At 42.8% G+C, this 15,735-nt stretch overlaps 1 protein-coding gene and 1 long non-coding RNA gene across 2 annotated transcripts in view; one reads left to right on the top strand and one right to left on the bottom strand.

Moving 5' to 3' along the window:
* LOC129868713 (forkhead box protein O1-A-like) overlaps nucleotides 1–15,735 on the bottom strand; it is a 74,309-nt gene that overhangs the window by 32,043 nt on the left and 26,531 nt on the right. The window lies entirely within an intron of this gene.
* Nucleotides 8,201–15,735, top strand: part of LOC129868715 (uncharacterized) — a 33,139-nt gene continuing 25,604 nt past the window's right edge. The window contains exons 1-3 of the long non-coding RNA XR_008761795.1: nucleotides 8,201–8,366; nucleotides 14,126–14,241; nucleotides 14,855–14,964. This is a non-coding gene — a long non-coding RNA (uncharacterized LOC129868715). The remainder of the gene's footprint in view (nucleotides 8,367–14,125; nucleotides 14,242–14,854; nucleotides 14,965–15,735) is intronic.

Genomic DNA, 15,735 nt, shown 5'->3' with positions numbered 1-15,735 from the left:
TGAGATATACATGGAGGAGGCTTAATCATGCTAGCCGTCTTGATTGTTTCCTAGTCTCATTCTTGCCGGCATCAAAAGTTTTAAAAAGTATTATTAGGAGACTGAATGCGATCGGACCACCATCTAATTGGCCTCCATATAACTCTTACACAATTTCCACATGGACGGGGATATTGGAAATGTAATCAAAGCCTATTGGATGACAATTTGTTCTTAACTAAGACAAATAATTAATAATGTACTTTTTTTTGTACAACATACACTACCGGTCAAAGGTTTTAAAACACCTACATATTCAAGGGTTTTTCTTTATTTTTATTATTTTCTACATTGTAGAATAATAGTGAAGACATCAAAACTATGAAATAACACATATGGAATCATGTAGTAAGCAAAAAAAGTGTAAAAAAATCTAAATAAATGCTATATTTGAGATTCTTCAAATAGCCACCGTTTGCCTTGATGACAGCTTTGCACACTCTTTGCAATCTCTCAACCAGCTTCATGAGGTAGTCACCTGGAATGCATTTCAATTAACAGGTGTGCCTTGTTTAAATTAATTTGTGGAATTTCTTTCCTTCTTAATGCGTTTGAGCCAATCAGTTGTGTTGTGACAAGGTAGGGGGTATACAGAAGATAGCCCTATTTGGTAAAAGACAAAGTCCATATTATGGCAAGAACAGCTCAAATAAGCAAAGAGAAATGACAGTCCATCATTACTTTAAGACATGAAAGTCAGTCAATATGGAACATTTCAAGAACTTTCAAAGTTTCTTCAAGTGCAGTCGCAAAAACCATCAAGCGCTATGATGAAACTGGCTTTCATGAGGACCGCCACAGGAAAGGAAGACCCAGAGTTACCTCTGCTGCAGAGGATGTTCATTAGAGTTACCAGCCTTAGAAATTGCAGCCCAACTGAATGCTTCACAGAGTTCAAGTAACAGACACATCTCAACATCAACTGTTCAGAGGAGATTGTGTGAATCAGGCCTTCATGGTCAAATTGCTGCAAAGAAACCACTCTTAAAGGACACCAATAAGAAGAAGAGACTTGCTTGGGCCAAGAAACATGAGAAATGGACATTAGACCGGTGGAAATTTGTCCTTTGGTCTGATGAGTCCAAACTGGAGATTTTTGGTTCAAACCGCCGTGTCTATGTGATACAGTCTGGGTGAAGGGATGATCTCCACATGTGTATTTCCCACCGTAAAGCATGTAGGAGGTGGTGTTATGGTGTGGGGGTGCTTTGCTGGTGACACTGTCTGTGATTTATTTAGAATTCAAGGCACACTTAACCAGCATGGCTACCACAGCATTCTGCAGCGATACGCCATCTCATCTGGTTTGGGCTTAGTGGGACTATCATTTGTTTTCAACAGGACAATAACCCAACACACATCCAGGCTGTGTAAGGGCTATTTTACCAAGAAGGAGAGTGATGCATCAGATGACCTGGCCTCCACAATCTCCCAACCTCAATCAAATTGAGATGGTTTGGGATGAAACACAAATGTGGAGATCATCCGTTCACCTACTCTGCGTCTCATAAAGATACGCCGGTTGGAACCAAAAGCAGCCAACAAGTGCTCAGCATATGTGGGAAATACTTCAAAACTGTTGGAAAAGCATTCCAGGTGAAGCTGGTTGAGAGAATGCCAAGACTGTGCCAAGCTGTCATCAAGGCAAAAGGTGGCTATTTGAATAATCTGTTTAACACTTTTTCTGTTACTTCATGATTCCATATGTGTTCTTTCATAGTTTTGATGTCTTCACTATTATTCTACAATGTAGAAAGTAGTAAAAATAAAGAAAAACACTTGAATGAGTAGGTGTTCTAAAACCTTTGACCGGTAGTGTACAGTTGACGGTGGGTTTGTGCCCTTAGGCGACGTTGTTGCCGGTGATGTCTGGTGAGGACCTGCCTTACAACAGGCCTACAAGCCCTCAGTCCAGCCTCTCTCAGCCTATGTTGGACAGTCTGAGCACTGATGGAGGGATTGTGCGTTCCTGGTATAACTCGTGCAGTTGTTGTTGCCATCCTGTACCTGTCCCACAGGTGTAATGTCCGGATGTACCGATCCTGTGCAGGTTTTGTTACACGTGGTCTGCCATTGCGAGGACGATCAGCTGTCCATCCTGTCTCCCTGTAGCGCTGTCTTAGGCGTTTCACAGTATGGACATTGCAATTTATTGCCCTGGCCACATCTGCAGTCCTCATGCCTCCTTACAGCATGCCTAAGGCATGTTCACGCAGGTGAGCAGGGCATCTTTCTTTTTGTGTTTTTCAGAGTCAGTAGAAAGGCCTCTTTAGTGTCCTAAGTTTTCATAACTGTGACCTTAATTTCCTACCGTCTGTAAGCTGTTAGTGTCTTAACAACCATTCCACGGGTGCATGTTCATTAATTGTTTATGGTTCATTGAACAAGCATGGGAAACAAAAAAAAATGCTTTTTGCCTTCATACAGATTACAATTTCTAATTTTCAACTAATTGAATATGAAATGTTGTTTAAAGTATCGCCCTTTCTTAAACAAGCCATACAAAGCTGGTTAAAAATGTGTTTTATCCTCCAGAAAAGATAGAGCAAATATTACAACAAATGTTATGGTTACTCAAATATACTCAAATATACTGATCAATAGAAAAATATTATTTATCGGAGAATTTAAAAAATATATATATTTATTAATGATATTATGAATAGAAATGGAGGAGTTATGTCACATTTACAGTTATCGAAAATATATGGGAATATCTGCTCAATCCAAATTTACTGAGGGTTGGGATTAAAGAGTTTATGTTTGGTAATGTATTATTATGTGACTGCTTTATATAAAAGGACCATGTATTTAAAATGTATATGTAAAATGTATGTATATGTAGCAAAAGAGCTGTAAAAAAAAATGACTTATTTGTCCTTCCACAGAGGCGAATAAAAAAATAAAAAAATAAAAAAACATTTTCATCTGAGGAACTCTTTTTAGAAGATGAGCGTTCTTTGTAAGGCAAACCTTTAACATCCTAAGAACCGTTTTTGGAAGAAAGGGTTCTTTGATGATTCTTTGGAAGGCAAGAAGTATTCTTTGAAAGTCAAGAAGGGTTCTACATAGAACCTAGTTAAATAAAGTTTAAATGTATATATTTTTTTTTAAACCTGAATCTGAATAAGCTTTTTATTGTCTTTTTAAAATGTATTTTAAATACTGCCTGAGCATAAGTGTTAACCTCAAGTTAAAAATTCCCTTAATCATTTTACATGTACTAATATAGTTGATATCTTTGCCATGATTTCTGTCTTTCAAGTAAGTACTTTCTGTGATTTTATTGAGCAGAGAGTAGGAGAATAGCAGGGAGTATGAGTGAACTAGCAGTGTATTTTACAGTACACGCCTCTGGATGAGCGTTTTCCTGTTTGCTTATGGCGGAATAGAGCTCATTTAGTGCGGTTTTAGTTCCAACCCTGCTCTGTGGTGGTATGTAGACAGCTACGAACAATACAGATGAAAACTCTCTGGGTAAATAGTGTGGTCTACAGCTTATCATAAGATACTCAACCTCAGGCGAGCAAAACTTTGAGACGTCCTTAGATATTGTGCACCAGCTGTTGTTTACATAAATGCATAGGCCCCCGCCCCGTGTCTTACCAGAGGCTGCTTTTCTGTCTTGCCGATAGAGTGTGTAACCCGCCAGCTCTATGTTCTTAATGTCGTCGTTCAGCCACGACTCGGTGAAGCATAAAATATTACAGTTTTTAAATGTCCCGTTGGTAGGATATATGTGCTTTCAGTTTGTCCCATTTATTTTCTAGCGATTGAACGTTAGCTAGCAGAACGGAGGGCAAGGGCAGATTAGCAACTCGTCGCCTGGTCCTCACAAGGCACCCTGATCATTTGCCTTAAAATCTCTGTTTCCTTCTCCAGCGAATCACGGGGATCGGGGCCTGGTCGGGTGTCAACAGTATATCCCTCGCGTCCGACTCATTGAAGAACAACTCTTCGTCCAGTTTGAGGTGAGCAATCCCAGTTCTGATGTTTAGAAGCTATTTTCGGTCATAAGAGACGGAAGCAGCAACATTATGTACAAAACATGTTACGAACAACGCGAAAAAACAAACAAAATAGCATGATTGGTTGAGGGCCAATAAGACGGCAGCCCTAACCATCGGTCGCCATCACAACACACACCGCTACTGTCTGCATACTCTGGTTGTAAAACTGTCTCTCAAGCACTCAAAATTGGCTAGGATTCTCCTCTATTCAATACTGGTCATGCAATTCTGACAAAGTAAAAATATATTCTTAGAATAACCTAATTGACAAGTAACTCCTCTGTTGTCAAGATCTCCCCTGTACACTGAATATTTTAGCCTTAGTTAGCTACCCCAGCCCACCTTAACCATTTGATCCCTGGTTCATTGAAAGAGTTTTTTTTGAGGGGGGGGGGGCAATTGTAATGTTGCGGGTTAGCCAACCATCCTCCAGGAGAGCTACGGGGTGTGCAGACTTTTTCTTCAGCCCTGCTCAAACACACCACATTGTAAAAAATCGGCTGCTAAACAGGACCTTAATAAGCTGACTCTGATGTGTTTGAGCAGGGTTGGACCAAAAGCCTGCACACCCAGAAGCTCTCCAGATAGAGGGTTGACGGACATGTGTTTTATACAGTAGCCTATCAGTGCAGTATTTTACTTTGTAGGGGGTTAAGTGCCTTGCTCAAGGCCACAACGGCAGGAGATATAATACATGGTACCAGGGACCAGCAGCCTTCCATTGTCAATACCAGTGATAATAATGAATGTTGTTTTGTGAGGTGGTTCCTTGCATCATACAACATCATTTTCAGTCACCTTTTAGGCACATGGTGTTACAGGCCATTTTCTTTTATTTCGGGACAAAAAAGATCATGCTCCGAAGGTGGTCCAACAGATTGAAGTCTTCATGAACTGAACTGTTCTCCAACAACAATAGCATCATATCTATGAGCACAAGACATTGAAAATATGTCTTCCTGGTTGCAAAGACGTTAAAAAGATGTTGAAAGTTCGGCTTTCAACCAATTTTGCTCACTGGGGATATCTTACTAAACTGAAAAACAAGTTGATGGTCCCAGCTGTTGAGGCTGGCTGCAGTAAGATTAGTGAGGCGTGAGGAGGATCACAGTAACGGTCACAGGTCAAGTCAACAAAAAACAAGACCCAGAGACTGCCAGGTGCACCCTGGATGAGAGAACAACCAATCCACAGAGACTGAATTGACTGACAGCCAGTCCACGGAGAGAATACTAACTGAAAGATGCATCACAACCACACTAACTGCAACTGCCAAAGCATCCCCAGGAGATTCAGTCATTCAAGGAGACAAACCAACACATCAACAAACATCACATTATATTGTCACATTGACTATAAGATTTAGCATGGCCCAACAACCATAAGAGTGTTGGCAAAACAGAACAAATAAATCTGGGACCATTTCTGCTATTTAACCCTTTCCAGCAGGAGCGTTCTAATTTCAAATAATAGTTATGATGGTTAAAAGCCTAAATAACACTGCCGTCCAATCACCAATTTCATTTCTGGAAATTGCTATTTACACATGACAATATGAGCTAAAAATACAGTACCAGTCCAAGGTTTGGACACATCTACTCATTCAGGGTTTTTCTTAATATGAACTATTTTCTACATCAAACAATAATAGTGAAGACATCAAAACTCTTAAATAACACATATGGAATCATCTAGTAACCAGAACAAGTGTTAAACAAATCAAAATATATTTCAATTTGAGATTCTTCAAAGTAGCCACCCTTTGCCTTGATGATAGCTTTGCACAGCCTTGGCATTCTCTCAACCAACTTCACCTGGAATGCTTTTCAAACAGTCTTGAAGGAGTTCCCACATATGCTGAGCACTTGTTGGCTGCTTTTCCTCCACTCTGTGGTCCAACTCATCCCAAACCATCTCAATTGGGCTCCAGAGTGGTGCAGCGGTCTAAGGCACTGCATCTCAGTGCAAGAGGTGTCACTACAGTCGCTGGTTCGAATCCAGGCTGCATCACATCCGGCTGTGATTGGGAGTCCATTAGGTTTGGTCGGGGGTAGGCAGTCATTGTAAATAAGAATTTGTTCTTAACTGACTTGCTTACTTAAACAAAGGTTAAATAAAAAAATTAAAAGTAATAATTGGGTTGAGGTCGGGTGATTGTGGAGGCCAGGTCATCTGATGTAGCACTCCGTCACTCTCCTTCTTGGTCAAATAGCTCTTGCACAGCCTGGAGGTGTGTTGGGTTATTATCCTATTGAAAAACAAATTATAGTATCACTAAGCACAAACCAAATTGGATGGTGTATTGCTGCAGATTGCTGTGGTAGCCATGCTGGTTAAGTGTGCCTGGAATTCTAAATAAATCACAGACAGTGTCACCAGCAAAGCACCCCCACACAATCACACCTCCTCCTCCATGCTTCATGGTGGGAAACACAAATGTGGAGATCATCCGTTCACCTACTCTGCGTATCATAAAGATACGCCGGTTGGAACCAAAAATCTCACATTTGGACTCCAGACCAAAGGACAGATTTCCAACAGTCTATTGTCCATTTCTCATGTTTCTTGGCCAAAGCAAGTCTCTTCTTATTGGTGTCCTTTAGTAGTGGTTTCTTTGCAGCAATTCAACCATGAAGGCCTGATTCACACAGTCTCATCTGAACAGTTGATGTTGAGATGTCTGTTACTTGAACTCTGTGAAGCATTTATTTGGGCTGCAATCTGAGGTGCAGTTAACTCTAATGAATGTATCCTCTTCAGCAGAGAACTCTGGGTCTTCCTTTCCTGTAGTGGTTCTCATGAGAGCCAGTTTCATCATAGCTCTTGATGGTTTTTGCGACTCCACTTGAAGAAACTTTCAAAGTTCTTTACATTTTCCAGATTGACTGACCTTCATGTCTTAAAGTAATGATGGACTGTCGTTTCTCTTTGCTTATTTGATTTGTTCTTGCCATAATATTGACTTGTTCTTTTACCAAATAGGGCATTCTTCTGTATACAATCAATGAATCAACCAATCAAATGTATGTATAAATCCCTTTTTACATCAGCTGATGTCACAAAGTGCTATACAGAAACCCAGCCTAAAACCCCAAACAGCAAGCATATATACCACCCCTACCTTGTCACAACAGATTGGCTCAAACACATTAAGATAATAATTCCACAAATGAACGTTTAACAAGTCACACCTATTAATTTAAATGCATTCCATAAAGCTGGTTGAGAGAATGCCAAGAGTGTGCAAAACTGTCATCAAGGAAAACGGTGGCTCCTTTGAAGAATCTCAAATATAAAATATATTTTGATTTGTTTAACACTTTTTTGGTTACTACATGATTCCATATGTGTTATTTCATAGTTTTGGATGTCTTCACTATTATTCTACAATGCAGAAAATAGTAAAAATAAAATAAAACTCTGGAATGAGTAGGTGTGTCCAAACTTTTGACTGGTACTGTAGATACATATTGGTTTAGGGTTTCATGGGCAGTAACTTATTTTTTACTTCAATGAACAGTAACGAAGCAAATCCTCCTAGATCACGTGTCAAACACAAGGCTCGCGGGACGAATCAGGCCTGTGACACATTTCTATCCGGCCCGCTCAATGATTTGGGTTGTCAGTTCCCTTTGGCCCGCTTCCATACAGCCCGCCATGTGCTGCCCTACAAGTCACAGCAAGCACTACCAATGTGCTGCACGCAAAACAGCAGTGCATTGCCACACAGCACACACACACACACCCATACTCGAGCCAGCCAGTGTGCTGTATCATATCATCACTAATGACGCTGACTGAATCTTCTACCGGACCGAAAGTTTAAAGGTGTTGTAGGCTAAATGTCTATGTCTTTGAGTGCACCATACAGCAATGCTGTATTCAACCGCACCGGTGATCCATGCAGTGCAAAAAAATGAAAAACGTGTTTTAAGTTTAAATGTTACAACCTAGCTGCGTTTTTGATATTTAGAGTTATTAAATATTTTTGGATTAGGCACATTTACATGCATAGCACCAAAGGCTAGACAAATATTATTTAACGTTACCTCTTTTGTTTTAGTATGTTAAAACGCTATATACAGCATCCTATGTACATAAGTGGACATTATAAAGGGCCATATTTTTTCTAATAAAACAATGGCCAGTTTGGGTCGCAGTTGTATGCACGACTTTTGGTACAAACAAACATAATAGGCTATGTCTGGCCCACAAATTCGTTGTTTTTTCAATGTGGCACTTGCGCTGATTGAGTGACACCCCTGTCCTAGATGACTGTCAAGAGATTCAAAATGGAAACCAGGTGGATCAGTTGAGGTAAGAACGTTGTTAAATTGACATTGGCTATGTATCAATAATGTCACTTGAAAGACAAAAGGATTTTGTTAAAAAGTCTGTATTTGCAGCGCTGAATAATGTTGGTTGCAACGCTACTAAAAGAGGCAGAAGCCTGCGTTAGCTATCCTCTCCCCCCGTTTCTGAAATAATTTGTGCTTATTTCTTTCCAGCTGGCAAAATAAGCGTGCTACATTTTCTTTGTGTCCTGCCATATGTCGATAACATAACTACGTTTGTCGTAGTAAATACCATAAACCTAGCCAGCTAGACAGTGATAGTTGCAAGCAAAAACAAGGGAGAGGGAAGGAGAGGAGAGAATTCCTTTCCTTTTTAATTTGCTGCTAGCTTGCTAATGTTCCCTCAAATACGTTATGTAGCACTTTGTTGGATCACTCCAATATGGTATCCTTCTGTGCGGCAGGATACATTCCGAGTAAGGATTTTCAGATTAGTTCCGTGTACCTTGTACCGGGTAGTGCTGCGGCTGACCTCCTTAAATAGCTGCCGCTGCACTACTTCTACTTCTTCCTTTTCTCGGCTCATTCCAAAGAAGATTCGCTTGGTAAGAGCTCTATGTTAGCGTGTATGAACGCAGAATTATACCCGCTGCTATTCAATAGCTTGGCTTGTGCCATCTCATTTGGTGTTTCTCTTTATTTTAATTACTTGTGACAGTTCACCAACCTGGGCGGGTCTCGGTTTGGTCGACCAGTATTGCGGCGCTGAGGGGTTATCCTAGTTGTCTGTGTAACTTGTCTGTTGTAAGAAATTGTAATAGAGACGGGAAACTAGTAATAACAACATTTCAACATAAGCCATCTTTTATACAAAATACACATACTCCTCATTTCTCTTGGACATATGCTGGACTTATTAAGACACCAACTACAGACACACACAATTCCCCTCCCCCATGATAACCACAGACACACACAACTCAAGGTTGGAGCTCAAGACAAAGAACTATCTCAGGAACCAATGGAACGTTGACACCAGGCCTGTTCAGGACTACCCAAGACCCAGATCGACCAATCGGAAGGCCAGACTTCCAGATCAACCTACTTTGCTTGTTGTCTATATAAAACTGTACAACTGTTGAAACTACCTCTTTCCGGACGATTTCATACGAATCAGACAGAAAGAGCCGTGCCGCACGCTTTGCCTAATATTTTTACACTTGAATAAATCTGCCTTATTCTAAAATTATACACCTTGTCATATGTCTCCTCTTGTTCTCCTGTCTCCAGTAAAACGAATTATCAACACTGTCCACCGTAACCCTCCTGGTTTAAGCTAGTTCAACGAGAGGTGACCATTGCAGGACTAAGCACAAAGTTATAAGCACACTTTCCCTTAAGTCCAGCCAACCTGAACCCCAACGTATAAAGCAGGAAAATAAGCTGTAAACGTGGCGTGAGTTACAGCCGACCCACAAGTATATTCCAATAAATATTTTTTTTCCACAAGGAAAAGATACAGCCTTTCACATCTCCTCTCCTTCAGATAGTGTATGACACAAAGGCTAATAGTGTAAGTCCGTAGTGATCTTTATCATACAGTATTGTGCAGTGTATACTATAGACACCGTCATATTACACTGTCGGCTTCATTTTCCAGTATTAGGCTGGGTATATGCTAGCCCCACCATAGTGAAATTACACTTTTTCACAGTGGGTAGCTGGGTTGTGATCGTTTTCTGTTATACTCCTTTACAGTACAGACACTAACTATCCTAGTTTCCCTTCAAAAACTCCCATAACAGCTCGATTACACTGCTGGTCTTACACAGTGTAGCTGGGGTTTGCTGTTTTTTTCTGTTACACTGCAGGATATACACTACCCTTCTCTTCTTTCCACAGAAAGAAACTACCATATCCAGTATTGTTTCGCCTTGAGAAATGCAAGGTGTCCCTGCCCACAGGCAGCGGACTGCGTTTTAAGAAGGGTCGCAGCAGTCATCCTGATTTGCTTGGCGCTGGCATTGGCAGCTTCTCACAGGCCCAGAGGCCAAACTCAGAGGCAAGTGTGGTCCCCATGGGTACTAAATACAGTGATGGAAGGCTCCGAACTCCAATTCTGATGCCGGCCACCACTATAGTTCTGGCGCCTCTAATGTCTCAGGGTCTTCTAGTGTCCTGGTTGATTGAATGTTTCCTAATGAGTTCAGATGAAAGGAGTGTTGTCCTCCATCCTAACCCCTCATTCTGGCCAACGGTTCTGTCTGACAGACATGTTAACCAGCCATTACAGTCCACATACACCCCTCCCATTGTTACAGGTGAACTAGGGGCTTCCCCCAGTGTGTTGTGCCCAGCTAGGGCAATGGACACTTACTTTTCACAGACACAGGCAATATGAAAGCTTTATCAGTTTTAATTTTACTATGGTGAGAGAGTTCTGGACCAGAACCTATCCGAACAGACTCTCACATTGCAAGGTGGACACTAACTGCAGCATTTCGGCTGGACGGCCGACCTTTGCCTTTTTGCTGTGGTGACACATTCTACTGGAGGAGTAACTGCCTTACCTGGACGATTGGCTAGTCTGCGCCTCAGGACCCTCTCAAACCACATTTAAAGTCTGGGCCTCACCCTGAAAAAGGAGAAGAGTCAACTGACCCCTTCACAGTGAGTGATTTATCTTGGATGTCAATAGACTCGACTCTCATGAGGGCACATCTCCCTCAGGTGAGAGTAATACAAATTCTATCCTACCTCAACATAATCCGTCTCAGACGAGCCGTGTCAGTGTTAGAGTGCCAACAGCTACTGACGGTGGCTTCGCTGCTGATTCCGCTGGGCATTCTCCGCCTAAGGCCATGGTTCAACTCCCAGCCAAAACAACACAGACACTGTCAGCTGTTGGTGACGAGTGCATTTTCGGACCATATCGAAGTGGCTATGGCACTCCTTCCTGTTAAAGGGAGTGAGCGTAAGCAGAGTCCAATGCAGAGAGCTGGTGGGCACCGACTCCTCTCTGACAGGTTGGGGTGAAGTGTTCAGAGGCATGGAGGCCAGTGACCGCTAGAGCCCCCCATGGAGTGGTCAACACATCAATGTCCTAGAGCTCAATGCGGTTCGCCTAGCACTCCCAACAGTCCCAGCCCTACCTGGTAGGACAGCATGTCCTGGCCCGATCGGAAAGCACCACAGTGGTGACGTAGGTCAATCACCAGGGAGGACTGCGATCGCAGCGCGGAAGCTCTTTCCGTGGGCTCAGACCCGCTTGGCATCGCTGCGACCAGCACATATCCCCGGGGTCCTGAACAATGCAGCGGACATGCTCTTGAGAGACAGCCCGCCGGAGGGGGACAAGAGTCTACACCCTCAGGTGGTACTACAGCTTTGGGAGAGCGTAGGTGGACCTGTTTGCGTCTCAGGAAAACACTCATTGTCCAAGCTGGATCTCGATGCTCTCGCTCACGATTGACCGGCAACAACGCTTTCTGCATTCCCACCATTTTCCTTCCCTCATCACAGCTACTTTAGACGGGGTCAGCTTGATGGGCCACCAGCTGCTCTTGATAGCTCCATACTGACCAAGACCACCATGGCCTCCTGTTGTCTCTCCTCTTGGGAACCCCATTGCTGCTGCCACTGAGGCCTGACCTGCTCTCTCAGGCTCGACACTATGTCATCCAGATCCGCACCGCCTCCAGCTTTGGGTTTGGCCTCTGAGAGGCGTTAGTGGACCAGTCTAGGCCTTCAAGACAATGTGGTGAACACGTTGCGGTGTGCCAGGGCTTCCTTCACCAACGCGTCATAGCAAATGCGGTGGGGCATATTCTGACAATCATATTTGGAAACAGTTTGGCGGTTTTCACTGTCACTGCACGATGCGGGCCGAGTGGCATCCACATTGAGAGTGTATCTAGCTGCTATCTCTGCATGCAATGAGGAAGGCCAGGAAGGACCCATGGGTGGCAACCCATTGCTCTACAAGTTTATGAAGGCAATGGCCCGATCGGTGCCAAGCTGGAACCTTGACGTAGTGCTGTCAGCGCTTGAAAAGCCACCCTCGAGCCCCTAGAGTTGGCTATTACTGTACCTCCACTAAGAATGTGAGTGAACTTCACGTTTTTTTCAGTGACCAGTGAATGTTTCCGAATGTGTCCAGACAAGAGGAGTGTCACCCTCTGTGTTAAACCCTCATTCTTGCCGACGGTCCTGTCTGACAGACGTGAACGGGCCCTTACATTTGCCCTCATACGCCCCTCCCACGGCTGCCGGTGAACTGGTTGTTTTTCTTCAAGTGTGCTGTGACCAGTCAGAGCCTTGTACACTTACGTTACGCAGACACAGGCAATACGACCGTCTGATCGGAAATTTTGTTTGCTATGGTGAGAGAGTTCTGGGCCAGAGCCTATCGATACAAAGACTCTCACATTGGATTGTGGACACTATTACGACAGGAAATCAGCTGGCCAGACGGCCTCTGTCATCTGCTGTAATGGCGCATTCTACTAGGGGAGTAGCTAAATCGTGGGCCCTGCTCCGAGGAGTTCCCCTCAATGACATTTGCGCCTCGGCCAATTGAGCATGATCTAGGTACTATCGAGTCAATGTTGACCCCGCCAATGAAGTCGGTATAGCTTTGCTGGGTGTTGCCTCTGCTTCCCTGAGTTGGGACGGAGGGACACAGCAACTGTGACGGCCTTAAACTCAATCCTACGGGACTTTACTCTCTGTCTGGCCCAGACCGAGTTCACTGATTTTATCTGGTATTGTGATAGCATATTGGAGTGATCCAATAGTGATTCATAATGACGGTTACGTATGTAACAACCGTTATGTGAGCTATTGAATCACTCCAATCCTCTTTCTCGGTGTGACACGCGGTGGAAGTAGTGCGGTGGCAGCTATTTAAGGGGGTCAGCCGCAGCCGAAGCACTACCCGATACACGGGACTAATCTGAAAATTTGTCAGAATGTAAATTACTCAGAATGTATCCTGTCGTGCGGAAGGATACCATATTGGAGCGATCCAATAGCTCACATAACTGTAGTTATATAGTAACCTTAGTTTTTCCACATAATTGATGAAATTAGATTTTTATTCTGTAAAGATTGTGTCAATGTATTGTGAATATTGTAGAAAAATTATCTCGGAATATAGCTACCATGTATCAGGTTTTCTGACATGGTTTTCATGCCTGTCATATCTATTTCTACTATTGTACTGTTACTGTACCCCAAGGTAGTTAGCTGGCTAGATTCCAAAAATGGCTCAAATTTCATTTAGCTAGATAGGATGTCATATTTTGTGTTTGGTCTACTATCACTGTCCCTGATCAGCTGATGCCTTATTCAGATCATGATCATCCACCACACATCCATATGATGGATGATTCTATCGAGACACAAGCAAAGTGTGAATGTGTGGAAGTCAGATAACGTCATTCTTGTTAGTCTACAGCCCTTTAGTGACTCAAAGTTTTAATAGTATGTGTTATGGATTTATGAGACAAGGCACGTGACACATTTTGTACAGGTAGAGATGGAAGGAGTAATAGGCAGGTAACTATTGCCTACTGCAGTCCCTACAGAAGAGGAGGCCGCTGACTGCTCTGATGAGGTCAGGCTCATAGCAGATTAGGATGTTGAGGAAGAGGACCATGAAGGCATTGGCTGATTTTCCAAAGCATTTTATTATTATTATTACTATGCACTATTAGGCCTATATATAAATATATATATTAGGTCTTTATTTTCTCAAATATTCTCCCTCTCTCTCTGTAGGACAGTGTGGTCGGCTCTCAGACCCTCGTGAGGTCTGAGAGCAGGAAAGGCAGGGACTGGAGAGACTGGACAACATGCAAAAAGGGCTGATGGACAATCACACCCTCCCAGCCTAGGTGAGCACAATACGATAAGCCAGGGTAACAGGACACACACTAACACACAGGACAGGCAGGTGAACATTGACTGGTAGAGAATCTGTTTATGCTGTTCTATGATTGTTGTCATGCCATGTTACCATAGGAGTTGGATATACATAGGAGTTGGATATACATAGGAGTTGGATATACATAGGAGTTGGATATACATAGGAGTTGGATATACATAGGAGTTGGATATACATAGGAGTTGGATATACATAGGAGTTGGATATATGGCACAATCTGATGGAAGACCACGCTAACATTTGGCTAATAGAGCAGAAAGAGTGAAACTTCAATGTACTGGAGGTCTACTCTAGAAATTGTTGGCTTTGTTACAGGAATGATAGAAAGGACAATAGGACATAGTTTGTTTGTGTAGCAGCTGAACGTGAGGGGAAGCGGTTATGCATCGTAGGGGACCGAAATTGTTTTCGGTTGTGGCAGTCCTGGTAGTGTGAACCATTGCGGACATAGCCACCAGTAAAGGTAACTTTCAAATATGTCTACACTGACAACCGTCTAGGGAATAGGGTACTATTTGGAACGCAGCATTAAAAGATGATAAACTATTGTTCCTCCTGTGAAGGATGAACCTGGCGTTGGCCTACACTGAGCTGACAGAGGAGCTGGGTCGTGTGAGAGGTCTGGCTGTCAGACAGACTGAGATCCTGAGGAAGGCATCCCACAAGCAGATGGGTCAGTATGTCCAAACCTGATGCAAATATGAAAGATTATACTCCACATTAATGTTGAATAGAATAGACTTGTGAAACCAGATTGACCAATGTGCTCACACTGGTTTCACTTCACTTCACTTGCAGTGAAACAGTTTGTGAGCTTGCAAGATCAGGTTGTTTTAGGGAGATTATAGAAACAGCATGCTTGATGCCATGCCAACTGATGCCTCCCCCAATGGGACTTTCCTGATTTAAATAAAGATTCAATAAATACAAGTAAAAATGCTAAAATGTAATAAATCACTAATTGACTTCTGAAAATGGGGTTTGCAAAGATGTGTGTACTGTAGGCTTTGTGGAAACAACAGGTTCAGATAGGGATGCAGTCTAATGGTGGACTCTAGTTTTCTTATCTGTCTCCACAATCTTTGCTGAAATTTCTGAGGCCCTGATGATATCCCTCTCTACCCGGGGGATTGGAATGGGGTTCACATGGCTGAGATTTGGGTTAAGAGGTTAGAGGACTGGAGTCTTGTGGAGATAAGAGAACAAATGGAGAGCGAGAAAGAGAGGACGCAGTCAGAGCTCACATAGATAAGTTCACAATGACAGGCTGAATGGGCTAACCACATCCTGATGTGCTATTCCTGTACGTACCTCTCTTTTCTCTATTTCGCTTTGTCTTGCTCTCTGTTTCTCCCCCCTCTTTTTTCTCTCTCTATGCACACATTAGATAACCCAGGAGCAAGCTGAAAATGACTGAAACAGAGAGTTGAGCAGAGAGAAAGAG

Source organism: Salvelinus fontinalis, chromosome 13 (assembly GCF_029448725.1).
Source record: "Salvelinus fontinalis isolate EN_2023a chromosome 13, ASM2944872v1, whole genome shotgun sequence".
Lineage (NCBI taxonomy): Eukaryota > Metazoa > Chordata > Actinopteri > Salmoniformes > Salmonidae > Salvelinus > Salvelinus fontinalis.
This window is presented reverse-complemented; position numbering and strand designations above follow the sequence as displayed.